Raw genomic sequence first — 13,867 nt, forward strand, 5'->3', positions numbered from 1 at the left:
TGATTTTTAATAGTATGTCACTTTTAAAAAAATTGTGCTCAAAGACTGAAAGTTTTAAATCAACTAAATTTTATACGTTAAATCCTTCTTTGATTTATAGAAGTTCTATATTAAATATCTTGTATAATATCAGTTGTTACTCCTTTGATTTTTCTTATTCACAATTGTAGATTTATAAATGGATCATAGAATTAAAACTAATTATTAATATAAGTTAATGATCTTAGTAATAATAAAAAAAGAAAAATATAGAGAAACACTTTTTGTGAAAAAGTATGTTTCATTCTTTGGTTATATACAAATACAAATACTACTTACTATTATTAAATATATCTTCTCCCAATATTTATAGTTATTATCTTCAACTCAACTTCAAATTCTAAAAATACTATCGAATTTTCACTTAATATATACAAACTTTAATATATGTATATAATTTTTTAAAGTTATATTAGTGATATGAGGTACACGCGCTTTGCGCGTACCTTGAAACTAGTTTTAAAAATATAGGTATAGGTTAAATGAAGTAACTAAATAGAGCGCCCCGTGCAATTTAATGTTGAGATAAACTTATCTTGGACCAAACGAATAGGACGTGCAGGTCTAGCTTTCCCAGGAAATTCTAATGCATGGTATAATTAAATAAAAATATTCAACAAACTAAAAGAATATATGATTCAAAATCCATAAATAATAATTTTCGCACGTCATCTGTCAGATAAATGAACTTTTCTAGTCCTGTCAATACAGAAGTTAATTTGCTAATCTCTAGTTCTGATAAGAGTTAAAATTATATACTTAAATTAATTTTTAAAACTCTCTTTCAACACTCCCCACCCCAACCACCAGCTCCTAATCCATTGCCCCAGTCCCCAGCCAACCACCCCTCCCATCCCCGCCCAGGTACCTGCACACCATGGCCCACCCACAACCCCCGACGCTTGACCTCGACCCTCGATCTTCCCCCGCCCGAACCCCCCATTGGCCCCTCCTCCGGCCCAACTCACCCCACCTTCATAATATTTATCTAGATTATATATAAATATTTTTGAAATAATATTTTGTATACGGTAAAAATTAGTGTATTGGAAAAATTGAGTTTATATATATTGAAGTGATTGAAAGATGACGTGTCATGACAGGAAGGCTGGTCAAAGAATGATGATTAGCAAAGAGGTACGAGTCGCAACAGATACGAGCAGAGGCACAAGCAGAGACACGAGCAGATATTCAAAAGACTCGACGCTCGTACCTATTTAAATCCAAAAATTAAGGAGAATGAATCTGACAGTACAAGAGAGTACAGATACAGTATTTAATAAGCATTAAATACTGAAAACGTTAGAGAATCTGTATTGAATTACAATGATTACCATTGTAACGTAGCATTAAATGCCTTTAATTGTTATTATGACAAAGGCAAAACATATATCTTAGAAATAACTATAAAAAGGAGAAGACTGATCATTTGTAGACACACAAAAGATCACTGAAAAATACTGAATTACTTTGTTTGCTTATGTTCATCTTATTATTATCGAAGCCAATTTCTTTTATTCATTTTATATATTGATTATCATCTAACCCGAGTTCTTCTAAAATAAAGCTTTGACCAAAATTTTACTTTTTGGTTAAACAAATTGGTTCCGTTACCGGGAATCTGATAATCTATTCTTTCTTAGCCTAACCTTTTATGTTGCATCAACCATGTCAAACATTAATGACAACACCCAAGGAAACCAGGGAAACCATCAACTCCAGGGGAATCCACAGGATGATCGCACCCCGATCCCTTCTCCACAAAGCTCCCCTCGGCGGTCTCGAGAAGGCACTCCTGATGGATCTCATTCAAATGCAAATGCTCAATTTGAAAACGATGAAGTTATCAATGAAGCTTTGCAAAAGCTAATCGCTCAACAGGTCAATAAAGCTCTTGATGCCTTTGTCAGCCAGTTACCTGTTGCACCACCAACACCAACTCCAAATAACAACACTTTGGAGAACCCTCGTTCTGGGCTTGCTAATTCAGGCAGTGGTGGAATCCCTAGCGAGTCACGAGACGGAGAACCAGGTAACTTCGTTAATTCTGATTTACAAAATTTAGTGCTAACATTGCAGAAACAGCTCAAGGAGCAAAGTGACCGCATAGAGCAAATACCTAGATTACCGCCCGTAATCAAAGGGATAGATATGGATAAATATTCACAGCAATCTTGGAAGCCAAGTGCTGCTCCCTTCCCAATTCCAAAGAAATTCAAAATGCCCGATATTCCAAAATACGATGGAACAACTGATCCACGAGACCATGTGACTGCATTCACAACAGGCTTAAAAGGCAACGACTTGACCAAACAAGAAATTGAATCAGTATTGGTCAAAAAATTCAGTGAAAGACTCACTAAGGGAGCATTAACATGGTATTCTCTTTTACCTGAAAATTCCATAAATTCTTTTCCTGAGCTTGCAGATTCATTTATCAAAGCACATTAAGGAGCTCAAAAAATCGAAAAAAGGAATGGGACTCAGAGTTGCTTAGAGAGTTTGTGGATAGGTTTTAGTGTGAAAGAATGACGTTACCTCGTGTACCAGACAATTGGGCAGCTATAGCCTTCACTAGTAATTTGAATGAAAAGAGCTTAGAATCCACGAGGCAACTCAAGAAAAGTCTTCGTGAATTCCCAGCAACAACGTGGAATGACGTTTACAACAGGTATAGCACGAAGCTAAGGATAGAAGAAGATATTATCTCACGGTCTCAAAAAGAGGAAAAGGCGAGTTCGAGACGGGCGGAAACCAAAAAAAGGTCCGTTAAAAATAGATACGAACCATATATGGGCCCAACGGGAAAAGATTCACGATCAAAACAGGACAATTCACGGTACGATCATAGATCGAGGAATAGAGAGTCGGGCTCATCATCAAGATTTGGGAATGATCGAAACACGCGAGAGTCGCAGGATGATGATAGAAACTTGAAGGCAAGATTTGGAGGTTATAATTTAATGTAAACACTTACGAGCTCGTAGCTGTTTTAAGAAGCATGGGTGATAAGGTGCGGTGGCCAAAAGAAATGAGATCGAATCCAAACAGGCGCATTCCTGATCACTGGTGCGAATTTCACAATGATCATGATCATAAACGGCAGACTGTAGGTTGCTACAAGGTGAAGTTGATCATCTATTAAAGCAAGGGTATCTCACCGAATTATTCAGTAAGAAAGGTAAGCAAGCATATATGAAGAATAGGCAGGAGCCCCCTAAACCACCTTTCTCCCAAAAGAACCGTTAATGTTATAAGTAGAGGTGAAGAAATCAATGGTGTGACGTACATAGCAGCCAATAAAGTTTCAAAGGTCACAATTACCCATGGGAAACGGGTTCGACATGTCTTAAAGGAAGAAAGTATTACATTTGATGATACAGATGCGGATGACGTATTAACTTCACATAACGATGCACTGATAATATCTTTACTTGTACATGAAACTAATGTGAAACGAGTTTTGATTGATCCGGGTAGTTCCGTGAACATTATTCTGCTAAGAGTACTACATGAGATGCAAGCTGAAAATAAATTAATACCAAAGGCGCATACTTTGTCTGGATTCGACAATTCCAGTGTTGTGACGAAAGGGGAGGTAATACTTACTACATTCGTAGAAGAAGTTGTCAAAGATACAAAGTTTCAGGTGGTAGAGATGGAGGTGGCTTACAATATGATTCTTGGGAGACCATGGATCCACGAGATGGATGTTGTTCCGTCTACCTTACATCAAGTTATTAAATTTCCATCACCATGGGGAATATGTCAAATCCATGGGGATCAACAAGCATCCAGGAGCATCAACTTCGTAGTAGGTTCAAGTACGAGAAATGAAGAAAAATAGCAGTTACAGAATCCAATTGAGGACACCACAACACAAGCCTCAACTGAACAAGGGCGAACAGATGTGGACTCAAGACCCGATTCCATTCAGGAACCAGAGAAAAACTAAAATATCAAAACAACGATTGAAGAACTGGAGGCTGAAGAGTTATTTACACAATGACCTGAAAGGAAAGTCTACGTAGGGGCCAATCTAAGCCAAGACATGAAAGGTAAGTTGATTGAATTTTTGAAAACTAACGTGGATTGTTTTACTTAGTCCCATTCTGATATGACAGGAATACCACCGGAGGTAATGACTCACAAATTAAATGAAGACCCATCATATCCACCTGTCAAATAAAAGAAGAGAAAGCAAGGAACTTTCAAAAATCAGGTGATTCAAGATGAGGTCCAATAATTACTGAAAATTGGGTCTATCCGTGAGGTAAAGTATCCTAATTGGTTATCCAATACTGTTGTGGTACCGAAAAAGAATGGTAAATGACGAGTTTGTGTAGATTACACAGACCTTAACAAAGTTTGGCCTAAAGATTCTTTTCCATTACCACATATAGATCAATTGATTGATGCTACTGCAGGTCATAAGTTGTTAAGCTTTTTAGATGCGTATTCAGGATACAACCAGATCAAAATGAATCCTACAGATGAAGAAAAAACTTCATTTATAACAGACAGGGGGACTTACTATTATAAAGTAATGCCTTTTGGTCTCAAAAATGCTGGTGCAACATATCAAAGACTAGTGACCAAAATGTTTCAAGAACATTTGGGAAAAATTATGGAGGTCTATATAGACGATATGCTCGTTAAAATTCAACATTCAGGGGATCATATATCACACTTATCTGATACGTTTCAGATCTTGCGAAAATTCAACATGAAATTAAATCCTGAGAAATGTTCATTCGGTGTTGCATCAGGTAAGTTTTTGGGTTTTCTTGTTTCTAACCATGGTATTGAAGTAAATACCGCACAGATTAAAGCCATTGAAGAAATCCCTAACATGCTTACAAGTAAAAAAGAAATGCAGAGGTTGACAGGAAGAATTGCAGCCTTGGGGAGATTTATTTCCAAATCATCAGAAAAGTGCTTTAAATTCTTGTCAGCTCTTAAAAAGCAAGATCAGTTCGAATGGACTGAGGAATGTCAACAGGCACTCAAAAATTTAAAGACATACCTATCAAATCCGCCATTGCTCGCAAAACCCAAGGTTGGGGAAAGATTGCTCATCTATCTTGTTGTCTCCGAAGTAGTGGTAAGTACTGTGTTAGTTCGTGAAGACCAAGGTAAACAATCTCCAATTTATTATGTCAACAAATCATTATTAGATGCGGAGACGTGGTATCCTCAATTAGAAAAGCTTGCACTTGCATTAATCATGACATCTAGAAAACTAAGGCCTTATTTTCAATGTCACCCTATTGTTGTAGTAACTGCTTATCCATTACGTAATATATTACACAAGCATGAGTTGTCAGGTAGGTTAGCCAAATGGGCTATAGAATTAAGTGAATATGACATCACATACCAGCTTAGAAACGCGATAAAATCTCAGGTATTAGCAGATTTTGTGGCTGATTTTAGCCAAGGAATGCAACTAGAAGCAGAAAAAGAATTACAGGTGTTCAACAAATCTAATCCAGGAATTTTGACCTTATTTATGATGGTTCATCTAATGTGAAGGGAGCAGGCTTAGGAATTATTTTGGTACCACCTACGGGTGAAGCCATTCGACAAGACATTAAATGTCATTCTATAACTAACAATGATGTAGAGTATGAAGATGTGATTGCAGGTTTAGAACTAACACGGGAAATCAGCATTAATCAGATTGTAATCAAAAGCGATTCGCAGCTTGTAGTTAACCAAATGTTGGAGACTTATACTGCCAGGGAAGCACAAATGCAACAATATTTAGAGAAGGTACGAGATTTGATTAGGCAATTTCAAACCTGGAAGGTCACGCAGATACCAAGAGATGAAAATGTCGAGGTAGATGCCCTAGCCAATCTCGCATCTGCGGCAGACGTGGCAAGCAATAAAAATGCTTCCGTAATTCATTTGTTTCATTCAGTCCTCGATCCAGACAAAAATGAGATAAATTTTAATAACTTAACTTAGGATTGGAGGAACGAGGTTATTGCTTTTTTGCAGTATGGTACCGTCCCTGAAGACAAGAAAAAAGCTCATGCGCTTCGAAAAAAGGTACGAGTCGACAAATAAAGTCATTATCAATAATTTAAAGAAGCGTTTGGAGGAATCCAAAGGTAATTGGACATAGTTGCTACCTGGTGTTTTATGGGCATACCACACGATAGCAAAAGCAAGTACGTGAGAAACACCATTCTCATGGTGTATAGAGCGGAAGCCTTAATTCCAGTTGAGATAGGAGAGCCAAGCACGAGGTTTACACAAGCGTCAGAAGAATCCAATGATGAAGAAATGCGCATAAACCTTGATCTACTTGAAGGAAAAAGGGAAGCTGCATTAATAAGAATGGCAGTACAAAAGAAGGTCATGGAATGATACTACAATCGAAAAACGCGCCTAAGATACTTCAAGATTGGGGACTTCGTGCTCAATTTTTTTTTCAATCTACGAAGGCGGCCATTGAGGGAAAATTAAGTCCAACTTGGGAAGGACCCTACAGGATTCATGGTATCGCAAGGAAAGGAGCATACGTGCTGGAAACGATGGATGGCAAGATACTACCTTCACATTGGAATGTCGTTCACCTGAAGAGATACTATTTTTAAGGAATACCCACGGTCAAATATCCATATTTTAAAATTTATTTTTGAATTGTTAAAATTTTACTAATGATTTTAGATGATAGGCAAAAAGCTATCCTGTGCTAAATAATGAATCACGATCTGCAAGGCACATAGGATAAATTAAAATTTCCGATCTAGGGCTACAACTATTCTGATAGAAATTCATACGGGTTAAGCAGTCTTCATCTATAATCGCACCTCCGAGTCCTGTGAGTTTTTCCTTTTCGGGGAAAGGACCAAATGAGAGGAACAATCAAGTGCTCGAGACTTTATACTTCAAAGCTCAAACACTTGGGGGACTATATAATATACATAGACATGTGTATAAAGAAGGTAAAGAAGATTGGGAAATAATCAAAGTTCAACCCTGAGAAGTTTACTCATTGAATGAGTCAAGTGCAGAGAAAAGTCACGAGCTAAGGCCAAAGAAATACCTTATCATAGTTAGGGTAAAGGCAATGTACTGAAACGGGTTATAAGTAAAAACTTTGTGTTCATATTGTACTGAAACGGGTTATAAGTAAAAACCTTGTGTTCATTTTCTTTTTTGAAATCTGTTATAAAGAAAACAGTTACGAGAAAGTTATAGAAGTAATTTAAATACATGTAAAGTGTTATTTAAAACTTGACAAAGTTCAAATAAAAACTTGTCGAAGTTATTCCCAAAAAACAATGTGTATTCCTATTTCTTTTATCATACATTAACACCATTATGAAGTTGAGACGTCTTCTTCATTAAGTGTCGAATATAAAAGGGCCCTATTTTATAAAATTCATGATTAATTCAAGTATTCATGAAGTTTTAAAAAAAAGAAGCATTTTTGAAAAATAAAAATGCAAGTTATTCAGTAAGTCCTTAAAAATAAAGGCAAGAATAAACAAAACAGAAGTTCGAACAACAACGAAAACTTCTTAATATTAAAAAGTATAGACTAAGTATGAACTTAGTCACGAACCAAAAGTTGTTTATACAAAGCACCCCATGAAAGGTCTGGGACTTAACATTTTCAACAAACCCTTAAAAAAAAGACCAAGGGTTACAACCACATACCACCAAAAAGAAAAAAAAAAGACAACAAAGGATGTCAAATATCATAAACTTTTCACTAAGAAGTTGAAGGAACTGAAGCAGGGTCATCAGCAGAAACAGGCTCAACTTGACTTGAAGGAGTGGGGATACCCGTATCATCTTCAACATTTCTAGAAGCTTCAACCACGGGAGAAGAAAAATCTTGGTTCTGCCGAGTCTTCTCAATAATCTCTTTGATCTTGGCTAATTCAGATTCCAAGTTGAAATTCTCCTGGCTAACTTCAACAAGGGTATCATGGCGAGAATTTAAAAACGCCCAACTCACTTTAATGGCAGTTTTATCTTCAAGAATCTCATAATCTCTTTTCCAGTCAACAATTTCATTTATTCGCTTCTCATTTTCAGCCAAGGCAGATTCATTAGAAGTTTGAAGAGAAGCGTGGGAATTTTCTAAGGATCAAACTTTATCAGAAGATACCCGGAGGTCTTCTTGAGTTTGAGCCAGAGTCCGCACGAGTTCACCAGCATATGCTTCCTTCTTATCTAAGAGATCCTTCAACTCTCTGATCTCTTCACTTGCCTTGGAAAGTTGCTCAGAAAAAGAGGTTTCGAGACGATTATTTTCTTTACCTGCTTGATTTGATGAAGCCTTTTCAACTGCCAACTCTAAAGTCAAAGCCCTTACCTGTTACTCTAAGTTATCTACCTCCACTTGGTACTCACGCGCTAATTGCTCTGAGAGGGAAACCCTCTTCATCATCTCTGTGCCAATTAGATTGACCTAAAAAATAAGGGGGAGGGGGGAGATGAGAACACTGAAAATAGAAAAAAGGTAAAGTAAAGTTTGAAAAAAGGGATATCTTTAAAGAAGCATACACTATATCGTTCATCAAAGTCAAGGAACTGTGGCCATCAAGTTTAGCTCTTTCAATTGGACCAATCAATAGCTTCAACCACACGTCAGCTTGACCTGATTTCCTCAAAAGGTTGCCCTCAGCAGTAACTTCAATGGTAACTTGCCTCATGGATTCACTTCTACTTGAGGAACCAACCACAGTGTAATGAACAGTTGAAGGAGAAGTAGTCAAAGGAGGAACTGTAGAAGCAGTCAAAACAGCTTGGGGAGGAACAGTAACAGCCACGACTGGAAAAAGAGGTATCACAGGAACGAGAGTAGAAAAAGAAGCAAGGGGTGCTTCATCAAAAATCGGATCTAAGTTTTCACTTCTAAACCCGCGGTTAAAAAGTTGCTCAACTGAATCATGAGCATCATCGGGAACAACATCATCGGGAATCATCATCAGGGCTTCAACACACTCGGTAAGAGGAGTAGAATGAGGGGAAAAGTTTTCATCATCAGAAATGATTCGTCTACGAGGCCTTTTTACCAAAGAACCCCCATCTTATTCTTCCTCAGAATCTTGGTCAACAACAGCTTTTCTTTTCGATGAAGAGCCCAAAATTATCTCTTCGGCCCTTTCCAAAGAAATTCGAGAAGCTACGACCGCCTCAGCACTAATATCTCGAACGACAAATCCTGATAAAAAGAAGGATTAAAATAAGTTCTGGAGGAAGCAATAAATAAATAAAAAGTTATAAAAAAAACTCTTACTATGAGTTTTCACTTTCCAACCAAATCGTTGGGAGAGAGCTTTCCAAGATCTACCCTTTATTGGGGCTGTATTCAACAATTTTCCTACCCAACCACGGAAATTGGAAATTTCATCAACAATTCCCATGGTTGCTGGAAAAGAAAAGAAAAATTAGAATAATGATCATCAAAATTGAAGAAAAAAAGGTACGAAAAAGTTATTAAAAAAAAACTCACGTGCAAAATTCCACTTCTCAGGGAAGGGAACATTTTCATCACCCACTAAACCAATAGTGGGGGCAGCAACAAACCTGGCATACCAGCAACGGTCTCTGTCATCTTCTGGACTGACCAGAACTCTTTTGCTCCTTGCTACTAAAGTAAAAACACCTTGGCAAAAGAGTCTGGGAGAGTAAAGGTGAATTTAATAGGCAAAAGTGAAAGACACACCGGCCATGTTAGTCAAATGCCTCAAACAGGAAACAACCCTCCACACTATGGGACCAATTTGACCTAAATAGACGTCGAAAAAACGACAGAATTCAAGGATAACAGGGTCAATAGCAAGTTTGAAACCTAATATGAAAGGGTATGTATAAACAAAAGAAAACCCAATTAAATAGGAGGTGATCCTTTGATTTGTATTGGGAATTATAATAGAGAAGTCATGACTCCAATGGCAGTCTTTACGAACTAAAGAAATCAAACCTTTAGTGATCTGAGTTGGATAGATATCAGCACGATCCAAAAAGGACACTTGGTTTCTAAGGGATTCTCTATCATTGTAGAAAGATAGTTCCACAGAAACTATTTCCTCTACTAAAGGTTCACGAAGAGGTTCGGAGGGTTCCTTACCTCTAGAAGAAGACCTTTGAGAAAAAGAACCTCTGGTTCTAGAAGAAGGACTAGAACTAGATGAAGGAAGAAAAAACCACGTATGGATGAAGACCCTAAATTATGTAGTCTACCTCCTCTTCTGCTCCTACTAGGGGCAAGAGGAAAATTATCAACTATGGGGCCTCTTCTAGGGTTAGGGTTTGATGAAGACATGATAGTACGTGGAAGAAGCAAACAAGAATTTAATGTGAGAAAGACAAAGGTGAAAACTATATTTATACTAAGAAGCAACCATCAAAGGAAAAGGTGCAATGATGGAAAGGTCATAATGAGAACTGTCGCTTCATAATTGGTGAAGCTGTAAAAGAGCCTTAAAAAGCGCTGCAAAGTCGCAGAACCAATAAAAAGATGCCACGTGTAATAAGCATTAAATGGAAGTGACAATTGAAGTGTCGATTCCATAATAGCATTAATGGCGGCATATATTCCCGCTTTAAAATCCACTTCCCAAATATTCAATTGATGAATAAATGGCAAGTGGGGAGACTATCTGTATTGGGAAAAATTGAGTTTATGTATATTGAAGTGATTGAAAGATGACATGTCATGATACGAAGGCTGGCCAAAGAATGATGATTAGCAAAGAGGCACGAGTCGCAACAGATACGAGCAAAGGCACGAGCAGATATTCAAAAGACTCGATGCTCGTACCTATTTAAATACAAAAATTAAGGAGAATGAATCTGATAGTACAAGAGAGTACAGATACAGTATTTACTAAGCATTAAATACTGAAAACGTTAGAGAATCTGTATTGAATTACAATGCCATTGTAACGTAGCATTAAATGCCTTTAATTGTTATTATGACAAAGGCAAAACATATATCTTAGAAATAAATATAAAAAGGAGAAGATTGCTCATTTGTAGACACACAAAAGATCACTGAAAAATACTGAATTACTTTGTTTGCTTCTGTTCATCTTATTATTATCGAAGCCAATTTCTTTTATTTATTTTATATATTGATTATCAGTAACCCGAGTTCTTCTAAAATAAAGCTTTGATCGAAATTCCACTTTTTGGTTAAACAATTAGAGAGTCCGATTTTATGGTCATTATGACATTTCATGAACACGTCTCTAAAGGCCCGAGGCAAGGGCCGAGGTCAAATCCCGAAGGGTTCTCAACGTTCGACCTCGGGGAAATGAAAATTGGTAGTTATGATGGAAAAACATGAAGTTCACAAGGCACGTGATTAAGGCTGACCTAGTCTATTAGGCTAACATGAGCCCGTACCACGGCATTAAATAGTTGTACCAGCCATATATCTTTATAATAAATGTATTTGTTCTATGTTGGGATTCCCTCTCATATATAAAGGGGACTCTTGTCATTTTGTAGACACACAATATCATATATACAACATTCAATACAAAAACATTCTCTCTGCTCTCTAACTTAAACATGTTCTCCCTTGATTCTATTATTCACATTTATTGCTTACATTTGTTGTGTTCCATTTATTGTTCTTCATTTATTGCTCATTATTGATCATAAAAAGCTCAGATCAAAGCTCTTAGGATTGTTAAACCTTCATCAGTCGGTCACAACCTAACACTTAGCTCTACCTCGAGACCCCGTATAGGCCATCTTAAGGCCCCGATTCTCAGCCTCTCGGTTTGCTTAATATACTACCTTCAAGCTCTTATCTTATTTTCTAGTCTCACACTTAGCATCTACTACCTAACAATTAGCATAAAAATAAATCACGTATTTTTAGAATCACAAAATCAAAATTAATTGTAATTACCATTTTAAAGGTAAACAGTTTGGCGCCCACCGTGAGGCTAAAAATAATAGTGATTGTTTTCTTGTTGGTTTACTAGATAACGCAAGTTATTCTAAGAATCTTTAATTTCAGGTCAAAATGTCTAACTTAGTGAATGCATACGAAAACAACGGTCTCGAAGACCATAGAGAGAATGGTGTAGTTGTTCCAGGTGTCGGTGTACCACCACAAAACCCTGAGGATGCACTAGAGCCAATCCCTGTGGACGTGATTTCACGCAATGCCCAACATGTCGATTTAAGCTCCCACACTAACAGGAGTATACGCTAAGAAAACCAATAGGAAGCTCAGAAAACCCTAGATCAGGAGGAACAAGAGGTTAGCCTTCACGTTATTTTTGAAATGTTATAGGCACAACATCTGGCAATTGCTCAACTGCAAAGCCACCAAAAAACTTCAAGCACAACAACACCGAAAACGGCTTCTCGAGCCGAACAGGTACTGGAAAGATCGAGTAACAACGGGTCAGCAGCCGACCCCACTATTATGAAGATGCTCAAGGACCTCACAAGGAGGATTGAATCGGGCGAAAAGATGATAGAAGTTAACGACAAAAAGGTGGAGACCTACAATTCAAGGGTCGACCAGATCCCGGGCGCACCCCCGATCCTGAAGGGTGTTGATTCAAAGAAATTCCTATAAAAGCCATTCCCTTCAAATACTGCTCCAAAGCCCATCCCGAAGAAATTCAGAATGCTCGATCTTTCGAAGTACAACAGAACCTCGGACACCAACGAGCACGTCACTGCTTACATTTGTGCCGTAAAGGGAAATGACCTAAAGGACAACGAGATCGAATCCGTCTTGTTGAAGAAATTCGGGGAAACACTTTCAAAAGGGGCCATCATGTGGTATCACAACCTATCCCCGAATTCGATAGATTCATTAGCCATGCATGCAGATTCTTTTATAAAAGAACATGTTGGTGCCTTCAAGGTTGCTACAAGTAAGTCCGACGTCTTCAAAATCAAACAGAGAGAAAACGAGATGCTGCAAGATTTTGTATCTCGCTTTCAAATGGAACAAATGGAGTTACCACCAATCTCCGACGATTGGGTAGTACAGGCCTTCACCCGAGGTTTGAACGAACGAAGCTCAGTAGCTTCGAAGCAGCTGAAGCATAATTTGGTTGAATACCGCGTCGTGACTTGGTCGAATATCTACAACCGATATCAGTCGAAGATTAGGGTCAAGGACGACCAACTGGGAGCCCCATCAGGCTCGATGTATCCAAGCAAACTCCTGGCAAAGGACCCAAAACCAAACAAGGAAAGGTTCCAACAATACACCGAAGATAGGAGAAATGCCCCAAGGCATAACATACCCCGAAATGATCGAAAAACAGATCGAGGTCAGAATCCTCGGGGGCTCGTGAGCAGAGCCGGATTCTACAGGCATATAGGACTGATGGAGGCACCCCGCCTGTCGGAACACAACTTCAACATTGAAATTTCAGACATCGTATCTACCATCAGTAAAATCAGAGACACCAGGTGGCCAAGACCTGTACTATCAGAACCGTCGTAGAGGAACCCCAAATTAGTGTGCAAATTTCATGGAACACACGGTCATAGGACCGAAGATTGCAGACAGCTCCGAGAAGATGTAGCCCAGCTATTCAGCAAAAGGCACCTCCAAGAGTTCCTTAGCGACCGAGTCAAAATCAGTTCCGGGAAAAAGAAGTGAACAGGAAGAATGAAACAGATGAGCCGCAACATGTCATCCATATGATCGTTGGAGGAATCGACATCCTGCAGGAACCCATTGTCAAAAGAACAAAAATATCCATCACCAGGGAGAAGCGAACTCGGGGTTATATACCCGAAGATGCTCTCACATTCAGCGACCGGGACATCGAGGCCCTGTCTTAACCTCACAACGATGCCATGGTAATTT

The sequence above is a fragment of the Nicotiana tabacum genome, chromosome 11 (genome assembly GCF_000715075.1).
Source record: "Nicotiana tabacum cultivar K326 chromosome 11, ASM71507v2, whole genome shotgun sequence".
In the NCBI taxonomy this organism is placed as follows: Eukaryota; Viridiplantae; Streptophyta; class Magnoliopsida; order Solanales; family Solanaceae; genus Nicotiana; species Nicotiana tabacum.